Raw genomic sequence first — 6772 nt, 5'->3', positions numbered from 1 at the left:
GCTTCTTTTTAAAGCTATCCATCGCCATGCTCAAAGAGGTTAAAAGATAAAAAGGGAAAGAAATTTTTGCTTTCTTTCAAAAATGATTCAAAATGACAAAGTGGTGGGTTCGGGCTCTATCAAACCTTGGGTCTAGAGTAATGTACTCAATGACAGCTTTCAAAAAATACCTCCACCGCTTCTTCATGGAGTTTGGGACATAGTAGGTGTCATTCTTTTTCAACACCTTCAATTCCTTCTTACTCTCCACAAAGTCCCTAACCATATTAGCAGAGAGCTTCTTATCCCTAAAGAATTTGAAACCCTCGATAGGGATTTTGGTGACAGTTGCAATCACCTCCTCCGTTATTTGGAACTAGATGCCATTCAACTTAACCTTTCCATCCTTCTAGGACCCCACCATACTTTTGGTCACCTCTTGATTGAAACCATGCAACTTCATGATATATTTGGTAAGCACACTCTCTTAAAGCTTTTCCCACACTTTTGGCCTACTTCTCCATTTCTCAAAGTCCCCCACCGGATCCTTTCTACATCTCTCACCCACCATCTCTGCACACTGCACACCCACTTTACTTATGTGCTCTTCACTTTGTGACTAGAATGGGCCATCGAGAGTAAGTGAAGAATAGAGAAAAATAACCTTGTTATTGCCCCTGAAATTATTGCAATGGACAACCCACAAAGCATAGCAATTAATCAATAAAGGATTACTACATTTACGAATTCCCATGCTTCTATTATGAAAAGTGCCCTTATTTTTTAACCCTTTCATATTCATAATTAAGACTTGATTTCCTTCGTACTTCCTTGGATTTTATGCAAGTTAATCAGGCATTTAACATCCACCAGAAAACAAGTTTTGGGAAGCCAAGTCATTTTTTGGTTTGTGCCAACCCCTATATTGGCAAACCTGTTAGCAACCGGGTTTGCTTCTCGGAAAGTATGGGTGACATGGAAATTATTGAATTTAGCAAGGGTCCCTCTAGTCTGATCAATGAGATTTGCAATCATCCATGATGGATACAAATTGCAATTGATGCACTTAATAATTTTATTTGAGTCCCCTTCAAGCCATAAATTGGTGACCCCTATTTCAAAAGCTAGTTTAACAACATTGCATGTTGCGTTGGCTTCCGCAAAATGATTTGTTTGGAAACCCAATGGGAGAGAAAAAGTTGCAACACTATCTCTATTTTCATTTCTAACCACACCTCCACTACTTGAGGATCCAAGGTTGCCCTTGGAGGCTCCGTCGAAGTTGGCTTTGTGCCAGCCTTTAGGGGGGAGGAGCCACTTGGCTTCCTATCTTTTCCTCACTTTGTCTTTTAGCTTTTCCTTTTTCTTGCCTCCTATCTCAAAAGCTCCCCCCTTCCTCATGAAAATTTTTTCCTCTATGTTACTAAAGATCTTCCTTCCAACAACTAAAGCTAGCTCCTCCCTATCTCTCCTTCCATATGCTCCAACAAAAAATGGGGTAGGAGCCAAGAGCTGATTTCTTGCAAGGCAGACCCATTGAACATGCCCTACCATTGACAAAAAAATTCTAGAAGGTTGGAAGGAAAGCACCAACTGTGGTCAAGGTCTTGGGTGAGGAAGCCCCAAATAGTCCTAGAGTAAGAGCATAAAACAAACAAATGATTACTTATCTCTGACTCTTCTTTGCACAAAACACATCTGCTAAGCATAATATGACCTTTTTTAATGAGATTCTCCTAGGTGAGAGTTTTTTCCTGAAGTTCCAAGCAAAAAAAAATGTTGACTTTAGGCATTAGGCCTTGGAGCTAGGCCCTCAACCAAGGGGGGGACTCTTTTGAGCTCCATAAAGCAGAGTACCCAAAGGTGACCAAATAGAGCCCATTGAAATTATCCCTCCAAACCAACTCATCCTTATTGTTGTTGAGGGATAAGGAATTAAGCATGATCATAATTGGTTTGAGGTCCTCTGAGATAATGGAGAGGTCCTTCCATCCCTGTTCAGTCCTGTAATTGCTGACTTTGTGCCCAAAAAGGTTGATGCAATCATTAGTCCAAACTCCATATCTGGGATTATTTATGAGGGGGCCCTGGGCAAGCCAGCCGTCAGACCAGAATAGAATTTTCTCCCCATTTCCCAGCTTCCAGGAGACTTTAGAATTAGCCAAGTCCTTGGCTTTTAAGAATCCATTCCAAACAATTGAGCCTCTAGGGATATCTTCACTAAATAGAGTGAACTGAATAGAGGGCCTTTTTATATACTTATTTACCATAGTGTCTCTCCATTCCCCCATGCTACTAAAGATGTGCCAGATTTTCTTTGCCAGGAGGCCCTTGTTGATGTGAGTGAGCTTTCTGATTCCCAAACCTCCATTCTTCTTAGGGAGGCAAACTTTTTCCCAAGAAACCAAGGGGTACCTTTTATTCCTTTCAGTTCTCATCCATAAAAAATCCCTTTAGATTTTCTCCATCCTCTCGGCATATTTCTTGGGTATGGGGAAAAGGCTTAGGGCATATATTGGCAAGTTTTGGAGGATGGATTTAACTAGTTGACATTTTCTAGCTTGGCTAAGAGTGGCTCCTTTCCAACCAGCTAGCTTCTTACTGAACCTATCCATGATGCCATTCCAAAAGGAATCAAAAGGGATCAAACCCAAGGGGAGACCAAGGTAGGTAGAAGGAAGTTTCCCCACCTGACATCTCAGGATTCTAGAGATTCTCTAATGTCTTTCCTCTGGAGTGTTGATGAAGAAAACAGAGCTTTTTTTCCAATTGATGAGCTACCCCAACACACAAGAATAGGTGTCCAAAGTGTCTTTCATAGCCTTGGCCTCCCTGACTGAGGCCTCTCCACCCATAATAGTATCATCAACAAATTGTTGATGCGTGAAGTGGGTGCATTTGGAAGAAGGTTTAAAACCTTTGATCCTCCCTTCTTTATTTTTCTTCTCCATGAGCCTTCCAATACATTTTGCCAAGATGATAAAGAGTATTGGTGATAGAGGATCCCCCTAATGAAGGCCTCTAGTAGGTTTGAATAAATTAGAGGGGGATCCATTCAATAAAATTGCAAGAGAGGGGGTGGTGACCAACTAGGAGATTACCTTGCATGATTTGACATCAAAGCCAAAAGCCTTCAACACCAACTCCAAAAAATACCAATCCACCCAATCATAAGCTTTGGACATGTCAAGTTTGAGTAACATCCCTTCTCTCTTTATAGCTTCTATAGAGTGAATCACTTAATGCACCATGATGATTGAATCTAAAATCTATCTGCTCAAGAAAAAACTAGATTGTTGTTGAGAGATTATCAGGGGGAGAAGCTTAAGAATCCTCAAAGTGAGAACCTTCGAGATGATCTTATAAAATCAGTTGCATAAGCCGATGGGTCTGAACTTATCCAGAGTGTCAGCACCTGGCACTTTGGGAATAAGAACTAAGAATGTGGAGTTGATTTCCTTCAGAATACTTCTAGCTCCAAAGAACTCCTAAACTACCTTAACAACATCCTTCATAATGATAGGCCAGTATGTTTGGAAAAAGAAGGTGGGAAAACCATCAGGTCCAGGCAACTTATCCATCAAAAGAGAAAAAAGAGCTTCTCTCACTTCAGAATTAGAAGGAATGGCCTGGAGTAGATTATTATGGTGCAGTTGGAGGATCTGAGGGATGCAAGAGACTATGTTGTCTTGGTCCACATTAGAGAGACAAGGATCCCAAGAAAGAAGGGAGGAGAAAAAAGAGACAAATTCAAGTGAAATATCTTCTTCCTTAGTCAACACTCCCTGATCTTTCTTCAAGCTAGATATCCTATTGTTAGCTCTATGTTTAAGAGTGGATAAATGGAAGAACTTTATGTTTTGGTCTCCTTCCTTGAGCTAATTGATTCTAGATCTTTGCCTCCAGAACTTTTCCTCTTTGCTAATGATATCATGTAAATCAGACAGGATGGATAGCTCTTCTTCCCTATTCGAGGCATCATACCCATTTTCCTAAATGGAGGCTTGAATAGAAGTGATATTAGTAGAGAGATCCTCTTTCTAAGAGAATAAATGACCAAAATTTGACTTATTCTGAGCTTTTACCATCCTTTTAACATTATTGAGTTTTCTAGCTACCCTAAACATAGTAGTGCCTTCCACATCTATGGTCCACCAGCCCTTTATTCTCTCTAAAAGGTCAGGGTGGGAGGTCCACATTTTCTTGAACCAAAAGGGAGGAGGTCTATAGGGATCAAAAGGAAAAATTGAGAGGGAGATGGGGGAGTGGTCAGACCCAACTCTAGGCAAAAGAGCTAACTTGCAAGAGGAGGACTACAACCATTTAGGAGAAATGATGGCTCTATCCAGTCTAACCTAAATACACTCCTTTCCTAGGCATTTATTGGAACAAGTAAAGTCACCTCCCATAAGGTCCAAATCCAAAAAAGCCAAACCATTGATGAAGTTAGAAAGATCATGCTTGCTATCCCAGTCCTAAGGCAGAGCACCCTTCTTCTTCTTATCCAGAAGAAGGGTATTGAAATCTCCCATAATGATGCCTTTATTCAAGTTGCTATTCTATACCAGTCCTTCTACTCTAGACCAGTAGGATTTTCTATCTCTCTTGTTGTTGGGGTTATAAATATTGAGCAAGAACCAAAATTTATTGGAATGGATATGGAACACTTTACAGAAAAGAATGTTACTTGCATTGAAAATTGATTCCACCCTAAAAGCTTTTGTCTTGTATAAAGTCAGCAGGCCCCCAGAAGCTCCATCAGAGTCTAAAGCTTCATCGCTCATCATGTTACTAAACTTTACATTTCTCAAAGCATCCTTTCTCATTTTTGTTTCTTGGATCATCAAAATGTCTAGTCTCTAGTCCCTAATCAAATTCCTAATAATTTCCTATTTGTGGGTGCCATTTAGGCCCCTAATATTCCATGAGATGATCTTCATTTTTTACTCTTAAGAAAATCCTTCAAGGTGCTTTGGCACCCATTCACCAAGCACCTTCTAGTCTCCTCTTCTCTAGACTCCCTTTTTGATTTTCTGCTTGCTTTGGTTGTAGAGCCCACATCTAGTTTGTAACTACTCCTAGTCATTGCAAGAGAAGCCTTGGACGGATCTCTAATTTGATTCTTCCTAGGTATCTCTCCCTTCTTATCGAACTTCAAGGATCTAGAAGCCTTATTACCGTTCCTTGGGCTACTGTGAAGATCTACCCTTAAGTCTTGATCTTTCAACAAGTCCTCCTTTTTTCCTGTTCTGGTCACTACTACTTTGGTGGAGACCAAGTTTTCCTCTGGGTCTTGAAAGACAATGATTTCCTTGTTTTCTCTTTCCTTAACCTCTTCCATGGAGCCTAGAACCAGTTGTTCTTCGATGGGGAAAAGGTCCATACCAGCCTCTTGAAAACCTTTCTACGAGACATCCTTACTTCCTCTTCTCCAGGCTTGAGGGTCCTTTCCTTGACCTGTTCATCCCCAAATAGTTGGGGATCATTTAAAGATAAAGAGGAACTAGGACCTGACTTGAGAAGCTCTCCTTCTTTGCTTGTCCTCTTAGGAGCTTCTGTTGCAATCTGGGTCTTCGTAGAAAGGCTCTTCTATTCTTGTACTATGGTCTTCTTTTTCCAAACTTTCTTCATCCTCAGTTGGGAGGAATAAGGGGGATTCTTCTTTCTAGAAGTCTTAGATTTTGGGCACTGAAATGCCTTGTGACAAGTTTTTTGACAGTGAAAACACCCAAAAGGGACACTCTCAAAGTCCAACTACTGGCTATGAGTGCCTAGTTTGGAATGAAAACAAACCACTTCAGGCATATCATTCCCTTCCCTCACTCCAACATAGATCCTCACATAAGTCAGCCTACTCTTAGAAGCTTTGATTGGGTCAATGGGAGGAGCTCTTCAAAAGAGCTAACCACTCCCTTAAAGACATCCTCATTCCAAAACTCTAATGGCAGCTTTGGGAGTCTAACCCATACAGGAGCTTGCTGAAGGAATGAATCATTTAAGTCCAATTGAGACAACCATTTTTGAAGCATGAGGGTGGCCCTTCCAAAGCTCCAGGGACTTTCACATAGAATGTTAGCCATATCCTCTTGACAGGTGAACTCAAAAGAGAGAAAACTCTTAGCCATTTCTATGACACTGACCTAACCTTCCAAGCTCCATTTTTTCAAAGTGTAGGCCCAGACCACATCAATATTTGGTCTTCGGCCAATACAATTCCTGACGAGCATTGAGGACATTGAGGCAATGTTGTGATCAACAATCTCATTTGGAATAGCAATCGTGCAAGATCCCTTTTCCAAACCTGACACAACTTTAACCGGAGGGAAAGAGGACTTACTAGATGGCTTGACACCAAAGAGTGAGGCCCAATGCTTTTGAAGATTCCCTAGAATATCCTCACGTGGGTCCCCATCTCTTGACTCCTTTTTGCTGCCTGCCTAGATCCCCTCTTGCGTGCTTGGTGGTTGAGGTCCTCCACCCTGTAACTTCCTACTTGTCTCAAGATTTGAAATTTGAACTTGCGCTCCCATTGCAGAATGTTGTTGTGCATATGTTCTGAATGTTTCTAATTTTTAGGGATTGTTAAGTTAGTATATTATTTATTGTTAAGTTAGTATGTTATTTATTGTTAAGTTAGTATGTTATTCATTGTTAAGTTAGTATGTTGTTTGTTTTAAGTTAGTATGTTGATAGTTTTTTTTGATGTATTAGTTAGTATTAATTAATTTCTTCTTTTTCTTTAGTTTAATTTAGTCTAAGTGGTAACTTAATTTAGATTTGATTTAGTTTGGAT

Source organism: Cupressus sempervirens, chromosome 11 (assembly GCF_028749045.1).
Source record: "Cupressus sempervirens isolate cs-2001-9-10 chromosome 11, ASM2874904v1, whole genome shotgun sequence".
Lineage (NCBI taxonomy): Eukaryota > Viridiplantae > Streptophyta > Pinopsida > Cupressales > Cupressaceae > Cupressus > Cupressus sempervirens.
This window is presented reverse-complemented; position numbering follows the sequence as displayed.